Source organism: Portunus trituberculatus, chromosome 40, assembly GCF_017591435.1.
Source record: "Portunus trituberculatus isolate SZX2019 chromosome 40, ASM1759143v1, whole genome shotgun sequence".
Lineage (NCBI taxonomy): Eukaryota > Metazoa > Arthropoda > Malacostraca > Decapoda > Portunidae > Portunus > Portunus trituberculatus.
The window spans coordinates 9985001-10007500 of NC_059294.1; the positions used below are offsets into that span (position 1 = coordinate 9985001).

The 22500-nt window shown below is 44.6% G+C and overlaps 1 protein-coding gene across 2 annotated transcripts in view; it reads left to right on the top strand.

The window, feature by feature from the left end:
• Window positions 1-22500, top strand: part of LOC123516017 (protein inscuteable homolog) — a 185211-nt gene that overhangs the window by 18529 nt on the left and 144182 nt on the right. The window contains exon 1 of one of the 2 annotated variants that reach the window (XM_045275016.1): window positions 1-163. This exon is cut by the window's left edge and continues 895 nt beyond it. The exons of the other annotated variant lie outside the window; for it this stretch is intronic. The gene's annotated coding sequence lies outside the window, so the exon portion shown is untranslated. The remainder of the gene's footprint in view (window positions 164-22500) is intronic. 2 annotated transcript variants of the gene reach the window in all.

The following is a 22500-nucleotide window of genomic DNA, read 5'->3' on the forward strand; positions in this document are numbered from 1 at the left end:
CGCCTTGAGTGGCCGTGATAAGCAAGGCATCCCGTGAGGGCCTTGATGCAGCCTCAAGTGTCGCTGTGACGTGTGAGGGGCTCCCCATCGCAGCCACCACCAACACCACCACAGCGGGACACACACTCACACTCACCACCGCTTCATCTTCTGACATTAGAAGGTAAGATAAGGCATCATTTTAATAGCCATCCCCACCACTGAGATCATCACCATCACCACAAATATAGGCACGCCCTTCCCCGCTTTGGCTACTTCACCAGAGATATAATAGCACGTCATTTCATCTCCTTTTAATTTTAGTCTTCACCTCGCTAACGCCGCGGGGGGGAGGGACGACTCGAGGCTGTGTGTGTCAATCTCCGTCACAGCACGACAAGATTAGGAGCGTCTGCGGTTATCTCTGGTATCACTATCCCCCAATCAGTGAAGGGAAGCCAATCAAGCCAATCATCCCCAGGCACCGTAGTGATTCGATATTAGTGATTGTATCCCCAAGCATCTGCCAGACTCCCCTGCTGCATTACCGCCAGATTTGATCAAGAAACTATCGGTGATTGTTTTTTTCTTCCTTCATTCCTTCATACACTGAAGTCTTAAGTGTTCTTTATAAGGGGTGTTTAAAGTTGGTATTTTCCGCCCAGCTCTTAAGTCTCTCACTGTCTAATCTCTTTCTTCCAAGCATCATCCTTTCCCTTTCTCATAACCTCAAGTGTTCTCTCCCTCATGCCGCTCCCTCACTGCCTCCTCCTCCAGCCTCACCTTCCCTCCCCCACTTCACCTCAAGTCTCATCCTTTCACTTTCTCACAGCACCTCCTCCAAGTCCTCCCTCATCCTCTTCATAGCTACATCCTCCTCTTGCATCCTTTGATTTCCCGTACCTCATTACCTCCCTCATATCCACGTTCTTTCTTCCATCATCTATATATCACTATTCATTCTCCTTTCTCTCATATTCCCTTCATTTCTTCTCCTTACTTGTCTTCGTCTCTCTCATCTCCTTCACCTCATCCCTTATTACATCTACCTACAGACAAGTTTTCCTCATCCTCATCTTTTCCCTCACATTTTCCAGCCTCATCTTATCTTTCTTATCTCCTCCTTACATATCTTTCCACATTACTACCTTCTCCCGTCTCTTCTCTCCGCTATCTCCTCCCTACATATCCTTCCTCATTACTACCTCATCCTCCAGTTCCTACCCCCATCTCTTCCTCTCCCTTCTTCCCTCACTTCACCTCCTCCTCGAGCCTTGCCAAGTGCACTGACTGACTTAAGCACCACTTCGATACACCAAAAGTCTATTATTTTCTCTTCGAGGACAGTGACGAGGCGTTTAATATAATAATTCAGATGTGCAGGGGAGACAAAAAATAGCTGATTTCCCTCCGTCTAGATGCACAAATGTAAGCAGTGAGGGGTGAGGGGTGAGGGGAGGGAGCGACCACGGCGGGAGGACGGTGGGGGTGATGTGTTGGGGAGGCGTCATTCGTGAAGCTTCATTTTAGTCTGGCCTGAGTCGAGTCGATTCGAAACGTGGATGTGTGATTTGATTTGCTCTGTTTGTTTTCTCTCCCTGTATGATGCGTTGTGTTTTGTGATGTTGGGTATGCAGAGGCGTGTGTTTCTTGGCTAGTAGAGTATGTTTGTTGTGTTGATTAGTTGAGTGAATTTTTGAGTGCGTTTCTTAGTTGAATGTGATCTTTGGTAAATTTATAAACTCTCTCTCTCTCTCTCTCTCTCTCTCTCTCTCTCTCTCTCTCTCTCGTCGGGCGTGCTTTTGCATATTCAAGCAGCCAGCTGTTCGTTTTTTTTTCCTTCTCTTCCCCAATGGGTGACTTAAGTAAAGGCAATTTCTTTTCTTTTTTTTTACGAGGTGATACTACTTACTACCTGCCATTTTTTATAGGAGGTGTGACTGGGCATGCCTGGGAGTCCGTTCCTTTGTGTCCCTCGTCCGTTCTGGGCTACGGAACGCGTCTTGAGAGAACACTTGATTAGGATTTCACGGTGAAGGCGAGACAGTCGTTTGCGGTGCGTGGCAGGGCGAGCTGCTGTGACCTTGAGGGCCGTGAGCTAGGATGAAGAGAAGGATGAGGAGGAAGAGAAAGAAGAAAAGGTGATGGTGTTTATGCCTGTAGTAAGAATAAGACGACGAGGAGGGAGAGGTCTTGAATGCTTACAGTGAGATGAAGTTAATGGACAGGAAGAGGTGGCGGTGCTAATATCCGTAATGGTAATAGTAGTAATAGGAGGAGGAAAAGGAAGAAGTGCTGGTGTTTATGCTTGCAATACTAACATTAGGAGAAGGAGTTGCAATAGGAGGAAGAAGAATAGGAGTAAAAGGAGATGGTAGAGTTTGAATGCCTGCAGTAGAAGTAGGAAGAAAAGGAGGAGAACGAGGAGGTGTTGGTGCTTGAATGCCTGCAGTAGGAGTAGGAGAAGGAGGAGTATAAGAGGAGGGTGCTGGTAATGATGGCAATGAAGGAGATGTATGAGAGGAACAGATAACGCTGACTAAATAGATGCACAGGTGAGGGAAAAAATGTACTACTGCTACAGACGAGATGAAAGAAATAATGCTTTTGGATACTTGAAGGCCACAGACACTTCACTGAACTGAGTAACATCCGGGTTCATTCAGTAAAGCGAGACCCAGAAACGGAATAATTAAGTCACACGAGACTCCCACCCACGGTCCACTAGTTCCTTCACCCTTCCGTCCTCAGTTCCGTAAATAATGCCATTCAGAGAGCGAGAGAGAGAGAGAGAGAGAGAGAGAGAGAGAGAGAGAGAGAGAGAGAGAGAGGGCTAGAAAGAAGGAAAGGAATGAAAAAAAACCAGTAGATTAAGGAACATGAGAAACAATAGCAGATGACAAAAAACATACGAGGTTAAGGAAAAGATCTGAGGTGAAAAAAATAATCCTTTAGGAACATCGCCATTCCTTCCACCAGCCAAGGATTCGCGGATTTGAGGCTAACATGAAAGGATGAACTCTCTCTCTCTCTCTCTCTCTCTCTCTCTCTCTCTCTCTCTCTCTCTCTCTCTCTCTCTCTCTCTCTCACCCTTCACCTCACTCTTCACACCTGTCATTATACCGTACAAGTGATGGATATAGCAATCAGTGAACCGTCTCTCTATCTGTCGCATGAGAAAGTATAAAGACACCTTCGCGAGCTTCGGTTAGAGTAAGCCTTGTTTCTCTTCCTTTCCGTGTCATTCTGGCCGCGGGGGAAAGAAGAAATCCCGTCGCATTACACCACAGTGGCAACGCGCCGGTGGTTAGTGGAAATGACAACACAGGGGAGAGGAGGCGTGGGTGAGAGGGTGTAATGTAAATAAATATGCATAACTTTACCGTGGATGTGTGTGTTTGGTGTTAGTGTGTGAGTGAGTGAGGAGTATGTTCCTGTAACGCCTCTACGCATCGCCACGACTACTATAAAAAGGCTCTGGTTAAAATTACACCGATTTTTAACCCCTTGAGTACCATGACGCGTTTCCATATTTATTCTACTTACTGTTTGGTGATTTTATACAGCTTCAGAAACTTATATAAGGGGATTGAAATGATGAAGACTGACCTCCATAAAATAGTCTAATCGTTCACAAATCTCAAGGTAAAAATGTACCCCAGTATTGAAGGGATTAAGAATGTCTTTTTGACGGTTTTAGTGGCGGAATAATAAGATTTCTACATTATAAGCACAGAGGAGAACACTTTAAAAAATCCAGGTTAGTTAGTCACCCTCCTTTGAAAATGCTCGTGGTGAGAGAGCAAAGCGTTTCTGAATATATGTCCTGTGAATCGCACGAGTGAGGGAGTTTGGGCAGGACGAAAACTTGCGCCACTCTGTAGAAAACGGGATGTAGTGAGTTTGGAAGTGATGAGGAGAGTTACAACGCACGACTTGCTTACATACGTACCTGCACTCTCCATCTTTACTACTTCTCATCTTTTTTTTCAAGTCTCCACTCTCCCTCTGCCTCTCCCTCTCCCTCTCTCCTACCTTTCCCTTCTCTTTTTCCTGGTTAAGGGGCAAAGACCTTGAGAGAGAGAGAGAGAGAGAGAGAGAGAGAGAGAGAGAGAGAGAGAGAGAGAGAGAGAGAGAGAGAGAGAGAGAGTTAGAGTATTATTTCCGTGTCTTTTCACTTTCTATTTTTCTGATCTGTCTGTCTTTCTCTTTGTCTGTTTACATATCCAAGTATTTATCGTCCCTTTATCTATCTATTTGTACACTCTCTCTCTCTCTCTCTCTCTCTCTCTCTCTCTCTCTCTCTCTCTCTCTCTCTCTCTCTCTCTCTCTCTCCATAATTCTTCCTTCGCACTATTAATGGATATTACTGATCGTGTAATTGCTTTTCAGTGCCTAATACTGTGTGTGTGTGTGTGTGTGTGTGTGTGTTGATGGGTGTGGCTCAGGAACTAGAACCAGGTCACAATGTCGCCTTAGGATGACCACAATGCAACGTTTAACACTTGTCATACTAACACACACATACACACACACACACACACACACACACACACTTGAGCAATGATCCTTTTTTTTGTGAACGTGAACGAGTGTGTGTGTGTGTGTGTGTGTGTGTGTGTGTGTGTGTGTGTGTGTGTGTTTCCTTTCATTTTTTCTATTCTCCTTTACTTTTGTACAGCTATGTTACTTTCCCTTTCTCTCTCTCTCTCTCTCTCTCTCTCTCTCTCTCTCTCTCTCTCTCTCTCTCTCTCTGACCATCACACTTTCTCTTCGCATCTTTATTTATGTGTCTATGTAGTTTTCCTTTGTCTGTAAATATTCACTTTATTCTTTTGTATAAGATTATGTTGCCCTTGTCTTCTTTTCTTCTCTTCCTTCTTTATCGCAGCTGTCTCTTTGCTTCGGGTTTTGTCAATTCATCATCCCATCCACCGTTTCCTCCTTGTCTTTTTTTCGTTGCCTGTCTTCCATTCTTTGTCAAACTTCCCTTTCTATCTTTGCTTTTTCTTCCTTATTTTTTGGCTTTTTTTGTTCTCATGTTTCGTTCTTGTTTCCTTCTGGGTATTTCCTTTCCATTTTTTTTATTTATGGTTTTATTTTATTTAACTTTCCTTCTTTAGTTCTCATTACTTCTTACTTTATTTTTCATTACGATATTTCTTTTTTTTTATTATTTTCTTTTCTTCTTTTTGCGTTTTGAGTCTCATTAGTTATTCCATTTTTACACTTGGTTACTTCGTGTTCCTTGTACCTCGTCCTTCACTACACTGCTCATTCCCTTTCTTTACCTTCCTCTCTCATGGACTCTCCTTTTCTTCCTCAGTTGTAATCTTCTCATGACACCTCGTCCTTCATTCCATCTGTCTTTTCCCTTCCCTTCTCACCTTCTCCGGTTCCCTTCATTTATTGCCACACGTGCATTACTCAACCTTCAACTCAACACACATCATTGTTGTTTGAAGCTTCTCTGCGGCGACTGACCCTATTCCCCCCTGAACATTATTTCAAAGCTCCCCCGTCTCCTTCCCTCTGTACTGCGCCTCTCGCTTCTCCTCGTCTTGCTTCGCCTCGCCTTGACTCGCCACTAGACGCCCCGGAGCACTCTTGTGACACGTTCTCGCCTTGCTAAACACTCACTGACCAAAGAAAAATGTGCCTCTTTGAAATGCTGTACGTAAGTAAAGTTTGCGCAATGAGAGGTTACAAAAAAAAAATTTCTCTCTGCCTACTTCCCTCTGTGTGTGTGTGTGTGTGTGTGTGTGTGTGTGTGTGTGTGTGTGTGTGTGTGTGTGTGTGTGTGTGTGTGTGTGTCTAGTGTTTATTTTATTTCTCTGTCAGTATTTGTGTCTATGTATGTATTTCACTTACATTTATTTCCTTTATTACTCTCTCTCTCTCTCTCTCTCTCTCTCTCTCTCTCTCTCTCTCTCTCTCTCTCTCTCTCTCTCTCTCTCTCTCTCTCTCTCTCTCTCTCCCACTAACTAATCCCCACTCCCTTCCCCCCTTACCACACTCCCTCAATATCTCACCCTCCTGACTCCCTACCGTCTCCCGCCCGCCCTCCGTTCCTCCTTTCCTGCCCTGTCTCTTTCAACTTGCACTTGTCCATCCGTCTGTGGCTGAGCGTTTCGCCTTGTGCCCAGCCGTCATGAATATACATCAGGGGCGGCAGTGAGCAGTGAGTGTGTGGCGTATGAAGAATAGAGAGTAAGCGGCAACGATTATTCTTGAAGCTGATGATCTTATTTGTGTTGAATATTGAGACCGGGATGGAGAAAGACATGCGCACACATACAGACAGACGGACAGGTGGAGAGAGAGAGAGAGAGAGAGAGAGAGAGAGAGAGAGAGAGAGAGATGTTTGAATGGCAAAAGTGAAAGGGTGAATTCGTCGAAACAGAGAAGGATAAACACAGAAGAAATACTAATAAAGATTGCATGGAAAAGAGAGAGAGAGAGAGAGAGAGAGAGAGAGAGAGAGAGAGAGAGAGAGAGAGAGAGAATATTGCAAATTGGACGAAATGACTTTAATTGCTTGTAGTAGAAAGTAAAAGAATGAAATGCCTTGTGGTTGACCGGTAATTCTCTCTCTCTCTCTCTCTCTCTCTCTCTCTCTCTCTCTCTCTCTCTCTCTCTCTCTCTCTCTCTCTCTGGTATAAAGTTACACCTGAATCTTTACTTTATTCTTACGCACGTTCAAAGTATCACACCGCGCATGCCCGCCCACACACACACACACACACACACACACACACACACACACACACACACACACACACACACACACACACACACACACACACAATTCATCTTATACACCCTCTTTTCTAGCTAATTTTAAAGCCAGCCGCCCACATCAACCCACCTCCGCCTACCACCTCCGCCCACGTTCGTATTCATTACCAACCCGTCCCGTACCGAACACGCTTCCTACGCCCACGATCTTAGCTGGGAACCTTTCCTCCCTCTCGAATCCCGCCCGTCATGTCACTTACAAGCTCACTTCTTCCAACACTAAACCGCGGATGAGCTTCTTACACTCTTACAAGCTTACGCGTTCCACTTTAAGCTCCGTCCTGTCTGTTTAGAATGAGGTTGGCTTAGCGTGACCCTGACCGAAGACGTAAGGGTGGTGGTGGCGGTGGTAGTGGTGATAATAGCCGCATATTGAGTAGGATAAGAAGTATTGGACCTATTAAAAGCGTAAGAATGACTGATTGGCTTAAGAGTGATGAAGCTGCGTTGTGGCGAGGTTGCTGAAGGAAGATAAAGAAGGGAGAGAGAGAGAGAGGAGTAAACTATAATGCGTAGAAGGAGGAGGGTGAGACGAGGATGTGATATGTAAAAAGAAGCAGGAAGATTAAGAGTAGGGCGAGGACGCGGAGACTGAAATGATGCAGAGGGAATATAAAGAAGACGAAGACAAGGAAGAGGATGATGATGTAAGATTCCGAAATAGTAAGAAAGAGAAGTGGGACGAGGGCGAAGAAGGGAGGAGAACAAGGACGAGGATGTAGAAGAAAAACAATTAAAAAGATGACGACGAGGAAGATACAAGGTACATGAAATAACCAGAAAAACACAAACTCACACATAAAAAAAAAAAAATAAATAAAAGACACACAAGAGAACAGAAGAAGGACAATGACAAAGAAGACGAGGACAAAGACGAAGACACACACACACACACACACACACACATACACACACATACACACATACAAAACGACGCACTAGGAATAATATTTTAACCCGCTAACCCAACCCAACCTCTCTTTACATATACGTATCTCAGGTGTTGCTTCTTTGGTATGAGGGCTGGAGGCTTGGGAAGGTCAAAGGTCAGGCTTGGCAGGTCAGTAACAGATGACAGGCGACCCCTTCGTGATGGCATAGAAGGGTGGAGCTGACGACACAGGATTCTACGTTTGGGCGTCGTGGCAGAGGCGTGAGGGATGAGGAACCAGGAGGGAGTGGAGAGGAAGAAGAGATGTTATATAGTGATTCTCCTGAAATTGCATCATAAGGAGGAGGAGGAGGAGGAGGAGGAGGAGGAGGGTGATGAAGAAAGGAGATGTAAAAGAAGGAAGAGGAGTAGGAAAGATGGAGTTTCAAGGTATAAGAATATGTGAAAGGAATAGACGAAAGGTGAAAGGAGAGGAGGATAACGATGATGTAGAGAAGGAGGAGGAAGAAGAGAATAAGAAAGAAGTGAAGAAAAACAAGGACGAGTCAAATATATAAGAAAAAAGAAAAAAAATGAAAGGCAGTAAGGAGGAGAAGGAAGAGAAGAAGAAGGAAGAAAGAAAAATAATAGAAAAAGAGAAGGAGGAAGGAGGAAGAAGAGAAGGGCGTTGCGTTGTGCTGTGTGCCATGTAGTATTGCATCATCACCACAACCACCACCATCACTGTAAGTATGTGTGTGTGTATGTGTGTCCTGTGTGTGCGCGTGCGGTAGCGGGTCACGAGCGGCTTACATATCGTTCCCTGTCACACACTGGCTGGCGGTGATCTGTGCAGTGGTTAGTATCTCGGGGGATGACTGGGAAGTGTTTGGTGGTGCAAGGGTGGTAAGGGGATTGTGGGAGTGCAGGTCTTTGTGGCTTCTTTCTTCCCCTTCCTCGAAGTAAGCTGCGTTGCATAAGCTTTCTTAAATGCTCAATGCTTATTTTTGCCGTGGGTTTTATACTGGCCGAGAGAAAATGTGGAGAAAAATTGTTTAATGTTTTCAAATTTTTTGTGATGTATTCGTTGAAGTCATTAAACTCTTAGGTGTATGTGTGTGTGTGTGTGTGTGTGTGTGTGTGTGTGTGTGTGTGTGTGTGTGTGTGTGTGTGTGTGTGTGTGTGTGTGTGTGTGTGTGTGTGTGTGTCAAGAGTACTGTCATTACTTATATATGTATATTTGCACAGGTGTTAGTTGCTGCTCATTTGCATACACACACATGAATTTCACAGCCGTGTACACATGCTGGGGTGTGTGCGCGTGTACGTACGGTCATGTACGCCACAAGCCATAACAAACATGCACGTATGTCTTGCAGTACGTACGTAATTACCTATGTACTTTTATGGGACCGAAATTACAGGTGCACGTGGATATTACATTACTGACTCTAGCTAACTACAGCCTCTCTCTTACCACACCCTCTCACTTCTCTTCCCTCGCCCCTCTCTTACTCCCCCGGTCTCTTCCCCTCATAACACTCCATCTATTTACTCCTACCCCTTACTCTCCTTCACCCATACCCATGTACAACTATCTCTCGGTGTCTGTCCGTCTGCCTGTCTCTCTCCTGCGTTCCTTATCCACCTCGTCCCCTCGTCAGGTCCCGTTACCCTAATGAGACAGAAATGAGAGCTTACAACACTGTTACGGATTGGTGAGTGAGGGCTCTAGGGGGGTATTTGCGTCTCTCTCTCTCTCTCTCTCTCTCTCTCTCTCTCTCTCTCTCTCTCTCTCTCTCTCTCTCTCAGGTGTCAATCAGCGCGTCACCTAATCAGCCAAACACCTGACTGAAGAGAGGAACACCTGTCCGTCTGCCAGCTCAGGTGACTTCAAGAACACCCTTCCTCCTCCTCCTCCTCCTCCTCCTCCTCCTCCTCCTCCTCCTCCTCCTCCTCCTCCTCCTCCTCCTCCTCCTCCTCCTCCACGCAGAAGGAAGGGAGATAAGGCGAAATGGAAGGGAGAGTGAAGACGAGAGGATAAGAGACAAAAATGGAGAAAATGACTGTGGTGTGAGTGAATCGAGCGTAGGGAAGGTCGTCCAGGTAAAAGGCAAGGGAGGGAGGAGTGAAGACATAAACACATACCATCATCATCAACAGCAGCACCAGCAAGGGCTATGTTGGTATCCCTCCCCGTCTCTCTCTCTCTTTCTCTCTCTCTCTCTCTCTCCCTCTCTTCTCGTATACCAACCAACAGGATGCTTTGTGTGCTTTGTTCTGAGTGAAGGCAGGGAGGTTGAGGTTTATTTCTATGCTAGTAAGTGGTTCATGTGTTGTTTTATTTAGCTCCTAGTTGTACTAGTTGGCTTGGATTCTTTACTCAGGAGGGTTTTTATAATTTATTTTGTTTAATGGGTAAATAGGATGTTTTGTTTCAAGTTTCTTTTTGTTTATATTATTTTGTTTATTGAGTGGTCCACATGTTGTATTCAGGTCAGTTTGTTAGATTCGATATTTTCTTTCTTTTTTTTTACTCAGGATGATCTTTGTAGTTTAGTTTAGGTTATAATTAGGTTAGCAATGTGAAGGGTATTGAAAAATCGTTCGTTCAGCTTATAGCACTCAGAGTTAGACTGTTGACTTTTAGAGGTTCTTCAATGCATAAAGTGTTTTACCAGTTTTATTCATCACTTCAATGTTTTGCTCCAAATGATCATACTAGAGTCCTTACCCTTCAAAGGATACCCAAAATTTATAGACATTTACTGTAGAAGATCTTTTGTAGTTCTGCTCAGCTTATAGAATCATTAACCTGAAACATGTAAAAATTCGAACACTTTTATTTTCCCCTGTAGAGTATTTAGAATCTTCATAGAATCCTCAGAGTCAACGTAGTCTCTATTACATATATTGAATAGTCAAGGTTAAGCCCAAATATTTACTTTTCGTTATGGTAAATCGGAGGTGACTTTCATACACCCCCTTCCCTCCATTACATTATCGTAACGGTTTGTAAGGGAGCGGCTTGCTTGCATGTGTAACAAGAGGCAGGCGATGAAGAAGTTCTGAGCCGCTGCGTCCGGAGTGATAAGTAAGGGAGGTGATGGCAGTAAGGTGTCGTGTAAATCTGTGTTTATGGAGAGTGATAACAGAAAGCACACACACACACACACACTCTCTCTCTCTCTCTCTCTCTCTCTCTCTCTCTCTCTCAAGACCAAGTGCAAGAAAGAAAAAAAAGAACCAATAAATGAAAGAGAAAATGGAAAGAGAGAGAGAGAGAGAGAGAGAGAGAGAGAGAGAGAGAGAGAGAGAGAAAAAACTAGAGCATCATCGCAAGAACCCGAGAGAGCACAAGGTATTACGGCTGCACATCGCCTGAAAAGCCGCCGCCACACCACACCACCTCGTTGCTAATCCCCGCGAGGCTCACCTGGGCATCGCCGGCTCCTCAGGTTCCTGCCACGCACGTCGATCAGGTTTCCAGCATCCCCGGGCTTGAGGATTAAGAGCGAAGCGGACACCCCAAGAAGGACACCACTCACTTTACTTCCCTATCCTCCTACCCACCTATCCACCTATCTGTGTACGGATTATCTACCTACCTATTTACTTAACTACATATTCACCTTCCCTCCTACCCACCTACCCACCTTCAGCTCCCCACCCCCGTCTCCTCCAGTGTGTGTGGTTTGGGTCAAGTGGTTTGCCTTTTTTTTTTTTTTTCTTTCTTTCTCGAGGAGTCACGCTTTTATCACACCATTTCACGGTTTTTTCTCCTATTTTTTTTATTTAACTGGTGATCTTTTTATTTTTTTTTTACCCTGTGGGGAAGGAAGGATATTTTTACCTGCTTCATTTTACAGTTATGTTCAGATTTAGGTGTGTGTGTGTGTGTGTGTGTGTGTGTGTGTGTTTTTTTTTTTTGTTATAGAGGAGGGAGTCACGTTTCTCCTCACTATTACATATTTTTCTCATATTTTTTAGAGGGATCTGCTTTTGAACCTGCATGATTTTGTTGTTTTCTTAATGTTCATGTGGATTTTTCTTTTTTTTTCTTTTTATTTTATCGAGGAGTGTGTCATCTTCCATGCTGTGTCACGTTTTTTACCTTTTAATCTTTTATCTTGCTCATATATTTTTTTCTGCATTAAACCAGTGCTCGTTTCATTATTTCTTTAAGATTTTACAGTTTTTGTTTTGAATTATTTTGCTCACAGTTCTATTTCACGTATGTAGAGTAGAGAGTTACGCTTTTTTCATGCTTTTCAATATGTGTGTGTGTGCATGCGTGTGTGTTTCTTGCACCTGAGATTATACGGTTTTTGCTTTAAGATGATTTCGTTCATCAATTATTCTTGTACTTCTGTTATTTATATTTGCTGGAGTGGGTCACGCTTTTCCATGCTTTATTCTTTTTACCAATGCTCTTTCCTTAAACCAGATTTTCACCAACGTTTTTGTTATATTTTCTTCTCATTATTTATTCTCGCGGGTATGCTTGTTGATTACACCTTTATTATTCTCTCTCTCTCTCTCTCTCTCTCTCTCTCTCTCTCTCTCTCTCTCTCTCTCTCTCTCTCTCTCTCTCTCTCTCTCTCTCTCTCTCTCTCTCTCTCTCTCTCTCTCTCTCTACTCTCTCTCTCTCTCTCTCTCTCTTTTTGTCTTCCTTTCTATCTTCAAGCACCCCACCTCGCCTCTCTCTCTCTCTCTCTCTCTCTCTCTCTCTCTCTCTCTCTCTCTCTCTCTCTCTCTCTCTCTCTCTCTCTCTCTCTCTCTCTCTCTCTCTCTCTCTCTCTCTCTCTCTCTCTCTCTCTCTCTCTCTCTCTCTCTCTCTCTCTCTCTCTCTCTCTCTCTCTCTCTCTCTCTCCAAGTCTAGCTCAAGTCTACCTCAGCAAAAAAAAAAAAAAACACATTATGACCTTGCTCGGGCGGCCGGACCTCAGAATGACCTTCCTCTCAAACCTGAAGAACGATACGATATTCAACACTTGAGGGAATGCGAGGACCTGCAGGTTTCCTATTACTCCAAGGTGTTTGTGTGCGTGTCTGGAGGGTAGTTGGCCTGGTTTCTGGACACGTGTGTACCTGAACTGGGCTGGGTGGGCGGGAAGGAGATGCTAGAGTGCTGGGACCGTGGGAGACTGCGTGTGGGTGGGTGGGGCTGCGGCGTGGGAGTGTATGTAGTAAGTGGTTGGGAGGAGGTGAAGTGAAGTGGGTTATGTAGGTGAATGAGGATGATGATGATGAGGAGGAGTTGTTGAAGGAGAATGAGTGGAATGTTTTGATAAGGATAGAATAGAAGGAAAATGAAGATAGTAGATGATGGATAAGCAGGAGGAGGAGGAAAATGAGTAGGGAAAGTATACGAACAAGGAATAGAAGGAAAAAAATATAGAGAAAAAAGAAAAGAAAGACGAGATAGATAAATAGAAGAAGAATAGAAACAAAATAGATAAATGAAGAGAAAGAAGGAGAAACGAGAAAAAAAAGGAAGAAGAATGAAAAATAGAAGAGACGTAAGGCATAAGAAGAAGAAAGTAGAAGAAAAAAATGGAGATAAAAAAAAAGAAACGAAGGACGATATAGAAAAGTAGAAGAAGAATAGAAACAAAAATAGATAAAAGAAGAGAGAGAGAGAAGAACGGAGAAGAAAATGGAGAAGAATGAGAAGTAGAAGAGGCATAAGACACAAGAAGAAGGAAGAGGGATATTTTCTCTTTAATCTTCCATTTCCTTATTTATGCAAAGAAAGATGAATCACACTAATAAAGAACTTGAAGGTAACTGTTTATAATTGCGGTCCATTATTTCCCTTCCCTCTCGTAATACGTCAGTTAGTCTTTGTCACCGTTTGTGGGTCGTTGCATCTCTCGCCTCATTTAGTTTAATTACTTTTATTCCGTATATCTTTCAAGCCAATTATTGTTCTCTCTCTCTCTTTCTCTCTCTCTCTCTCTCTCTCTCTCTCTCTCTCTCTCCTTTCGTAATTCTCTTTTCTTGATTTTCTTTATTGGCTTGTTCTCTATATTCCCATTTTCATTAAGGTGGGAATCCTATTTTTCGCCATTTATTTCCCTTGTCTCTGTCTTTTCATTCCAGTGTAAGGAGAAAATTACTTATCTTCTATTTTCTTACTTTCTCTTATTTTTCTTTCATCTCCATATCTTCCATTCAATTTTCAAATAGGATACTCTTTTTTTTTCTCTTCCTGTCTCCTTAGTTTCTCTTTTTACTTCTTTCTCTTCGTCACTTCCTCTTTCTTATTTCCATTTTATCCAGCAGCCTTGCCATTTTCTCTCATACTCCTCTCTCGTCGTCTTCTCATCCCATCAACCTCCCTCGTGCGTGACATATCCTCGAATCGTCTTACACATTCCTCTCCTATTGTGTGCCGAGGCCAGGCGCTGCTATTTTTACGAGAGAGAGAGAGAGAGAGAGAGAGAGAGAGAGAGAGAGAGAGAGAGAGAGAGAGAGAGAGAGAGAGAGAGAGAGAGAGAGAGAGAGAGAGAGAGTTGTTTGCCCACATCGTTGTCATCTTCCTCATTCTGTTTATATTTCTGGTCATCATTTCTTCTTCCTTTGTCTTTTTCCTTATAACTTCTTAACTCGTTCCTCCTTCATCCCTTCCTCCCTCTCCTTGCTTCACCTGTTCCGCCCTGTCTCTCTCCTGCCACCTTCTCCTTCTCCTCCTCCTCCTCCTCCTCCTCCTCCTCCTCCTCCTCCTCCTCCTGGTGTGTCGTGTTGTCGCTGACCGCCGGGCCTCTGTAACACCCCTTTCATGGAAGAAAAATGCGAGTAGTGATCCCTGCTTCAGGTTACTTGGCTCCTGTCCCTCCCCCTTGCTTCCTCCTCCTCCTCCTCCTCCTCCTCCTCCTCCTCCTCCTCCTCCTCCTCCTCCTCCTCCTCCTCCTCCTCCTCCTCCTCCTCCTCCTCCTCCTCCTCCTCCTCCTCCTCCTCCTCCTCCTCCTCCTCTGCTAATCCAGGCAGCTCCTCCTCCTTCTCATCCTCCTCCTCCTCCTCCTCCTCCTCCTCCTCCTCCTCCTCCTCCTCCTCCTCCTCCTCCTCCTCCTCCTCCTCCTCCTCCTCCTCCTCCTCCTCCTCCTCCTCCTCCTCCTTTTCCTCCTCCTGGAGAAGCCTTCTGCTTTGCTGTCCTATCTCTACCACTGGTAGTTAGTAGATAGTCTTCACAAACAGCCTAGTAAGGACCTAAGGGTCTGTTGCTGTTTGTCTTCCTTTGTATTCCTTTGTATTGTATTCCTCTTCCTTCTCCTCCTCCTCTTCCTTCAACAGCATCTCTATCACTATCACCATCACTGTCACATAAGTTTCATCATCACTTCCACTGCCTCTTTTGATCTTCGTACATCACCGATTTTCTCTCTCTCTCTCTCTCTCTCTCTCTCTCTCTCTCTCTCTCTCTCTCTCTCTCTCTCTCTCTCTCTCTCTCTCTCTCTCTCTCTCTCTCTCTCTCTCTCTCTCTCTCTCTCTCTCTCTCTCTCTCTCTCTCTCTCTCTCCACCACAAACTCTCAGCCATAACGTGTCTCCCTAAGCACCAACACCTCCACATTGCGTTAATTAATACCTGTGCGCAGCCTTACACACACATCTACACCATTAACGAGCTTTACACATTGCTACGTACTCACCCACGCATTGCCTTTACAAATCATCGTCATTATCACTGTAATCTTCCCCTCACCGTACACATTCATTAGTCTGTTCCTGTACCTTAATTAACTTAGAATAGAATCAATTAAAGGTTTGGTTATAGGTTGGTAAGTTGAGTTTTTTTTTTTTTTTTTTTTCTGTTGATATTGTATAGTTGTGATAATCTACTTTGTCTGTCTGTCTCTGTCTCTTTCTCTTTCTCTCTCTCTCTCTCTCTCTCTCTCTCTCTCTCTCTCTCTCTCTCTCTCTCTCTCTCTACAATTACTAGTTTTTTTTTTTTTATCTATCAATGATTTTTCTTATCACTGAGCTTTTTCTCTATGAATTTCTGTAGCCCTTAGCCAGTACTCGCCTTTCATACTATTACTATATCTTTTTTTTTCTTGGGGTTGTTTTCACTCTTGGTCTGCTTCCCTCGTGCATGAAAAAAGGGAAAAAAGGCGGCAGTTGTTCCCCTAAGACTTGATATGCTTTATAGAAATAATATGGGACTATACTCTTCGCTTTGTTTTGATGTATTCTGGACACCTGTGTTATGATGGAGGGTGGAACTTCTTCTTTTCTAGTGGTGCATTGTTCTTATATTCTTGTGATGTCTATTGCTTTGATGAACAAGTGGATCAGAAGAGGCAGGGATGGATAGACGGAGGATAACGGGAAGGAAGGGATTTATATTGAGAGATAGAAGGAAGAGAAGGATGAAGAGAAGTAGGAAGTGAACTATATGACCTTCACTACAATCCGTTTTCACCAAATTGATTAAGATATTGAGGTGCAGCTTAAGTAAAATCCAGTTGAAGCCTGTAGATGACTTGTTTCACGTTATCCATCAGGGACAATACTATGGCTTTTTAACATACTGAAAACCCGATAGACTTCAGGTAATGCAAATAAGAGCCAGAAGCTCCTCACATCCGCTGCGGTATTCACTCAAGGCGAGGCGGCAGACTGACTTGGATGAGTTGGGAATGATATAGGAGAGCATTCATCAGAGCACAAGTACCACTCATGAAGCTGCTCTTGATTAATGTCCGGGAAATTAGCCAAACTCTTCACAACAATGAGCCGTTTTAGTTTGTTTCATTACTCGTCCTCCATCCCTCGTGCCTCGGTTCCAGGTACAGGTTGGAGAGAGAGAGGGCGAGAGAGAGAGAGAGAGAGAGAGAGAGAGAGAGAGAAGCGACAGGTAAAGACACGCAGGAGAAACCCGTCGCCACAACACCTGTGCAGGACGCCACAAAGGCTCCTTAAGGTGAAACTCTTATTAGTTCCTTTCTGTTGTGAGTAGTATGGGGAGGCCTCACGCTACCTGACCTTCTGTGGCCTCCTCCTGCCTCCCTCCCCCCTCCCCGTCCTTGCAGTATCTACACACTATTTAACCTTCATCCTTCACCTTTTAGTTCGTAATAGATACCCAAAGACCCTCTCAGCTCTCCTAGTCCTTGCATCTCTCTATCCTTTATATTTTCTTTCTCTCTTCGTTCACTTGCTGGTGCTGTCATTATAAACCAGTATTTTGAAACACTTTGTTCTCTCACTATGACTAGTACTTTCAAAGCCAAGGAAAATATTAACTGGATTCCAAAAAGTGTATCTCTTGTTAATAATGTAGATATATTAAAAGCCTGTCATCCTTAAAGATCGTGAAACTTCAACTAGAGTCCTCTAGAAGTAATGGAGGCGCGGCGTAGAAGTGTTTCAGAATACGGTCCATACTCTGCTACTCTGCTACTCGCGCCTCCACCGGTAAGTCACTCAACCTGTCATTTGTTGGCAATAAAGGAAACTGCGAGGTACAGGACGTGATGGATGGCACCATACACAAGGAGGAAATGATGGAGAGAGAAAGACTCATTTGTAGCGCCGGGGCGGAGGCAGTGGAGAATAAAGAGGTTACCGTGTAATGAGCGAGTGTGGAATATTTATTGTATGGTCGGAAGAAAGGCGCGCGCTGATCTATGCATTGCCTAGGCCCTCAAATCCGTCTGTGCTGAGCATGTGCGTGGATAGGAACCCCGCGTCTTGAGTGTAGCAATTGTCTTCCCACGGTTTAGCTTTCCCGGGTCTCTCCAGGTCCCTATTTATCGATCAGGCCGTAGAGGAGGTGGGTGGGCCGAAAGCCGGGACGGGACTCGAAGCGTAGCCTACTGATTCATGGCTATAGTTTGGCTAACCACCACGCCAAGGAGGGGAATTATATATGGATAGGTTGGGAATGCTGCGTGTCTGTATGTATGTGTGTGTGTGTGTGTGTGTGTGTGTGTGTGTGTGTGTGTGTGTGTGTGTGTGTGTGTGTGTTGGTGTGCTGGTGTTTTGCTCTCTACGTTCTCATCTGCCAGCTGAGGTTCCGTGTGAATCCCAGCCTGCCTCACGCTGCAGGCCCTCTTGTAGTCACCGCTCATGTCCTGCGGGGTGAGGGCAGGGAAGCAGGCTGGAGGATTGAGAGTGGATTGAAGAAAATGAGGAAGAGAAGCGAAGCACTGGGGCAGGTTACGGCTCGGCGACGGAGGAGGGCTGGGTACACCTCGCAGCCACTCATCGCCTCATTTTTATCCCATCATGATGTTGACTCTTAAAGCATCTCATTTTTATCCCATCACACTGTTGACTCTTCCACCTCGTGTCCGTTTCTGGCTGTGGTGGTAGTGGTGGTGATGGGAGGGGTGGTGGTGGTGGTGGTGATAGCAACGTTTCCTCATTCCTGTGACTGACCGTAACTCGTTGTCAGGTGGGCATACTTTTCCTCCGCCTCGTGGGATAATGAAGACCTGACTGCCTGGCGTCTGGTCTGGAGTGTGGGTTCAGTGGTCCTTTTCCTTGGTTCTCTCCTTTGGCCCTCTCCTTCTCTGTCTTCCCTCTCACTTCCCTCTCTCTTCCCCGGACAATGAGGCAATGGTGTTTCTCTATAAAAGGGTCAAGCTCACGGGTATTTTTTAAAGTCTGGGATAAAGGGAAAGGTGTGCAATTAAAGCTGCTTACGAGGCGATTCCTGAGCCGCGGCAGCAACAGTGAGAGTGGGAGAACGACAAGAGATAGAGTGCAAATGAAGGTTGCTCTCTTATACTTTGTTCTGAATGCATCGTTGAGTTTACCGTGTGCAAGAGAGAGAGAGAGAGAGAGAGAGAGAGAGAGAGAGAAAATATAAAAGATACCAAATGAAAAAGAAACCAAGCGTTAAGGCCTCAGCAGGACCTCACACACCGGCAAGAGAGAGAGAGAGAGAGAGGAGGAAAAGGAGGAGGAGGAGACGAAGGAGGAATGGTGACGGCAGGAGGTCTAAGGGAGGGTGTCAGCGTAAGACAGGAGCGTTGAGGCGGCTACAGTAAACACAGGGACACGGCGACCTCTTGTGGCCTTGAGGGGGAAGGAGGTCGAAAGAGAGAGAGAAAGAGAGAGAGAGAGAGAGAGAGAGAGAGAGAGAGAGAGAGAGAGAGAGAGAGAGAGAGAGAGAGAGAGAGAGAGAGAGAGAGAGAGAGACCCCATGATTGCTCTCCCATTACAGCATGAAGAGGTGTTATCCCAAATTTGTTCCTGATACACCAGAGGAGAGGAGGAGGAAAAGGAGAAGGGATAGGAGGAAGAGGAGGAGAAAGAGGAGGAAGAAGAGGACAAGGAGAGAGCACTGGAACGTGTCACCTTCCATCGCGGGGCTAAATGGCTAAATCCTTTGGTTCCAGGGCGATTCCAGGGCTGCTTTCAGGAGGTCGATGTCTGGTGTAGCAAATTTCAATCGCGTTTAGTGAGTCAACCAGTCAGCCAGCCATGCACTCCCTCCTTGCCCTGACTGACCGGCTGCCGCATTCCACACACACACACACACACACACACACACACACACACACACACACACACACACACACAGAGAGAGAGAGAGAGAGAGAGAGAGAGAGAGAGAGAGAGAGAGAGAGAGAGAGAGAGAGAGAGAGAGAGAGAGAACAGCTAAAGGATTACCCTGAACCGTCTCTAATTATATAATGCTATAGTGTGTGTGTGTGTGTGTGTGTGTGTGTGTGTGTGTGTGTGTGTGTGTGTGTGTGTGTGTGTGTGTGTGTGTGTGTGTGCAGGAGCTTACTTACGAAAGGTACACATTAGAAGAGCAAAGTTAATCCTGTAATGAGTTCCAAATAGGGTTGGAAATAGGGATGTAAGGGAAGGGGTGTAAGGGACAATGGACTTCCTCATAGACCCTTAGGAGGAGGAGGAGGAGGAGGAGGAGGAAGAGGAGGAGGAGGAGGAGGAGGAGGAGGAGGAGGAGGAGGGTTGTGAGATGGAATATGAAGTAAATAAGAAGCAGGAAGGGAGGACAGGTTGTGGGAGAGAAGGAGGAGCAGTAGGAGGGCAGTGTGGAAAGGAGTGATTTAAGGGGAGGATAATTGAGCAGAAGGGGAGGAATGATATGAAGGATGTGGTTAAGGAAGAATAGGAAGAGGGATAGGAGGAGGAGGAGGAGGACGAGAAAGAAGAAGAAGAATGTGAGAGAAAAAAAGAATGAAAGGTGAAAAAAAGGAAGAGCTGTAGAAGAAAGGTCATGAACAAAGAGATAAGAGAGAGACGAGAGAAATAAGAGAAGAAAGTAAAGGAAAAGAACGTATAGAATAGAGCGACAGAAAGGAAAAATAAATAAGAAGCAACACAAAGAGAAGGAAGATAAATAATAAAAGGAAGAAAAAGTGGTAAAAAAGGATAAGGATAAAGAAGGAAAGTAAAAAGTGAAGACCAAGCTTACCCTCAGGTGTCCAGAGAGCATCGAATAACACCTGTCGGGCTTGAGAACACCTGACTATGTGTGTAAACCAATTATCAGCTTCATAATAAAAGCTATGGCCTGGGCTGGTCTGGTGGGAGCTGCTACCTGCTGTTGCCCTGCCCCGCCGCCTCCCTTGACGGATGCTGAGAGACGTGTACCCGCGGCATCCGAACAGCTAACGAGGAAGAGACGAGTGAAAAATTGTAATTACCCCGAAACAGGTCTGGTCTGAGCCAAGTGGAGCTGCTATACTGCGGCCTCTCTTCAGTGTCTTTAGTATCCACAGGGGACAGTACCGCCAAACACTTCAGAAGGGCGGGATGCTTTTGATAAACTGAGTCTTAATACTGGGATACTTGAAGAGCAGAAAGGGAGTGTATGAGAGTTTGCTTATGAATTAGTGTGGTGTGTGAATTATTTTAGGGTTTAGGTCAAGTAGTTGTGTTTTTTGGATTAGTTTGTGGTTTCTATGTTTGTTGGTGGGAGAGGAGGGAATGTGTGAGGGTTTGTTTATGAAGTGATCTCCGACACACACACACACACACACACACACACACACACACACACACACACACACACACACACACACACACACACACCTAACACAACACCACAACCTCAAAATTTGTACAAAGACTTTCGAGACGTGGCTTGCTGAGGCCGTCACGATGCTAACCTTGAAAAGTCAGGAGGCATTAGCAAGCGGCAGGCGAGGTGGACTTTCTCTCCGCCACTCACGAGTCCACTGAGGCGAGAACCTGGCAAATTACATACACGTGCTTTACACACAAGAGGGGAAGCATTGGTGGTTAAACTTTTGTGTCAGGGACGAGAAGTGTTCGTCTGTGGGCTGGCTGCATTCTGAAACGCTTTGGTCTCTCACAATGACTTTTCAAAGGCCACAAACATGACTAGCAAATTCTAAAGACCGCTTCGTTTATTAATACTATAGAAAAATCGATAATCTGTCACTAGAATAATAAAAAAAGCCTTATAATTAGTTGTAATCTGAAGTAGAGCCCTGAAAGTGGTGGAGGTGCGACGCAGATATGTCTTAAAATAGCGTCCTGTGTTTCCGTGTATGTGTTGAGGTGGAAACTTACAAGTGATGGGTAGGTTAAGACGTGTGTGTGTGTGTGTGTGTGTGTGTGTGTGTGTGTGTGTGTGTGTGTGTGTGTGTGTGTGTGTGTGTGTGTGAGTGTGAGTGCCCTTGGAGGAGATGGGTTTACATACATACATACATACATACAGTACATACGTGAGGGTTTGTTAGGTTCAGAACACGTCGAGGTGAGAAGATCAGCTCATGTCACTCAGCTAGGCGACCTCACCTTGAGCTGTGCAGTGGTGAGCGTGACTGATGCACACGCTAATAACTGGTGCTTTTCTTCTTCCTCCCCCCCCTTTTTTTTTTAGTCTGTCTTCTTCACTCGTGCGGGAAAGTGTGTCGGTTGGTTGTCTTGTAAGTACTTGTATGCCTTTTATAGTGTTATTGTTCGTGTGTGTTTTGTTTCTTCTTCCGTTTCTGCTTTTGTTCTTCTGTTTGTATTTCCTTCTTCTTGTTTTTTGCTTTTGTTCTTGTTCTTCGCATTGTTCTTGTTCCTTTCCTTGTTCTTGTCCCTCTCCTTGTTTTTATTCTTGTTCTTCTTTGTTTTTGTTCTAATCCTCCTCTCTCTCCTTCTCTTACTACTACTACTACTACTACTACTACTACTACTACTACTACTACTACTACTACTACTACTACTACTACTACTACTACTACTACTACTACTACTACTTTTCATCACCATCATCATCACCATATTCTTCTTCTTCTTCTTCTTCTTCTTCTTCCAAGGTTTCCAGTATCACCACCACGAGCAGCGGGAAGACGAAAATGAAAGTGCCGCGTGTGGAGGAATGGGTGGAGAGAGAGGTGGAGGAAGCAAGGGAGAGGGTTGATGAGAGGGGGTTATACTGGTTGTGCCCATCCCAGCCGGCCTTCAGATTCTCCTTACCTTATTACTTACTCTCCCTTCCCTGTTCCTCCTTCTCCCTCCCTCCCTCCCTCCCTGTATGGTATGGTGTATGGTAGTGTTTTTTTTTCGTCCTTCTCTTAATTTTTTGTCATGTAATTTTCTTTTCTTTTTTCTCTTTTCCGTGTAATATCTTGGGTTTCCTTCGTATCTCATTTGTTTTGTTTTCTTTTTATATCATCTTTTTTTTTTTTTTCAGCTTTTTTTTCTTCCAGCTTCTTCTCATGTAAGTTTTTTTTTTCTATCTCCTTTTCGTGTAATATCTTAGATTTCCTTCCTATTTTGTGATTTTGATGTTATTTTATGAGAATTTGAACGCAACTCCATTTTATAATTCCAATATTGAATCCTTATTTATAGCTTTAGAAAAAAACAAAACAACAACGCTTTTTGTAATTCCAGTGTTACAGCA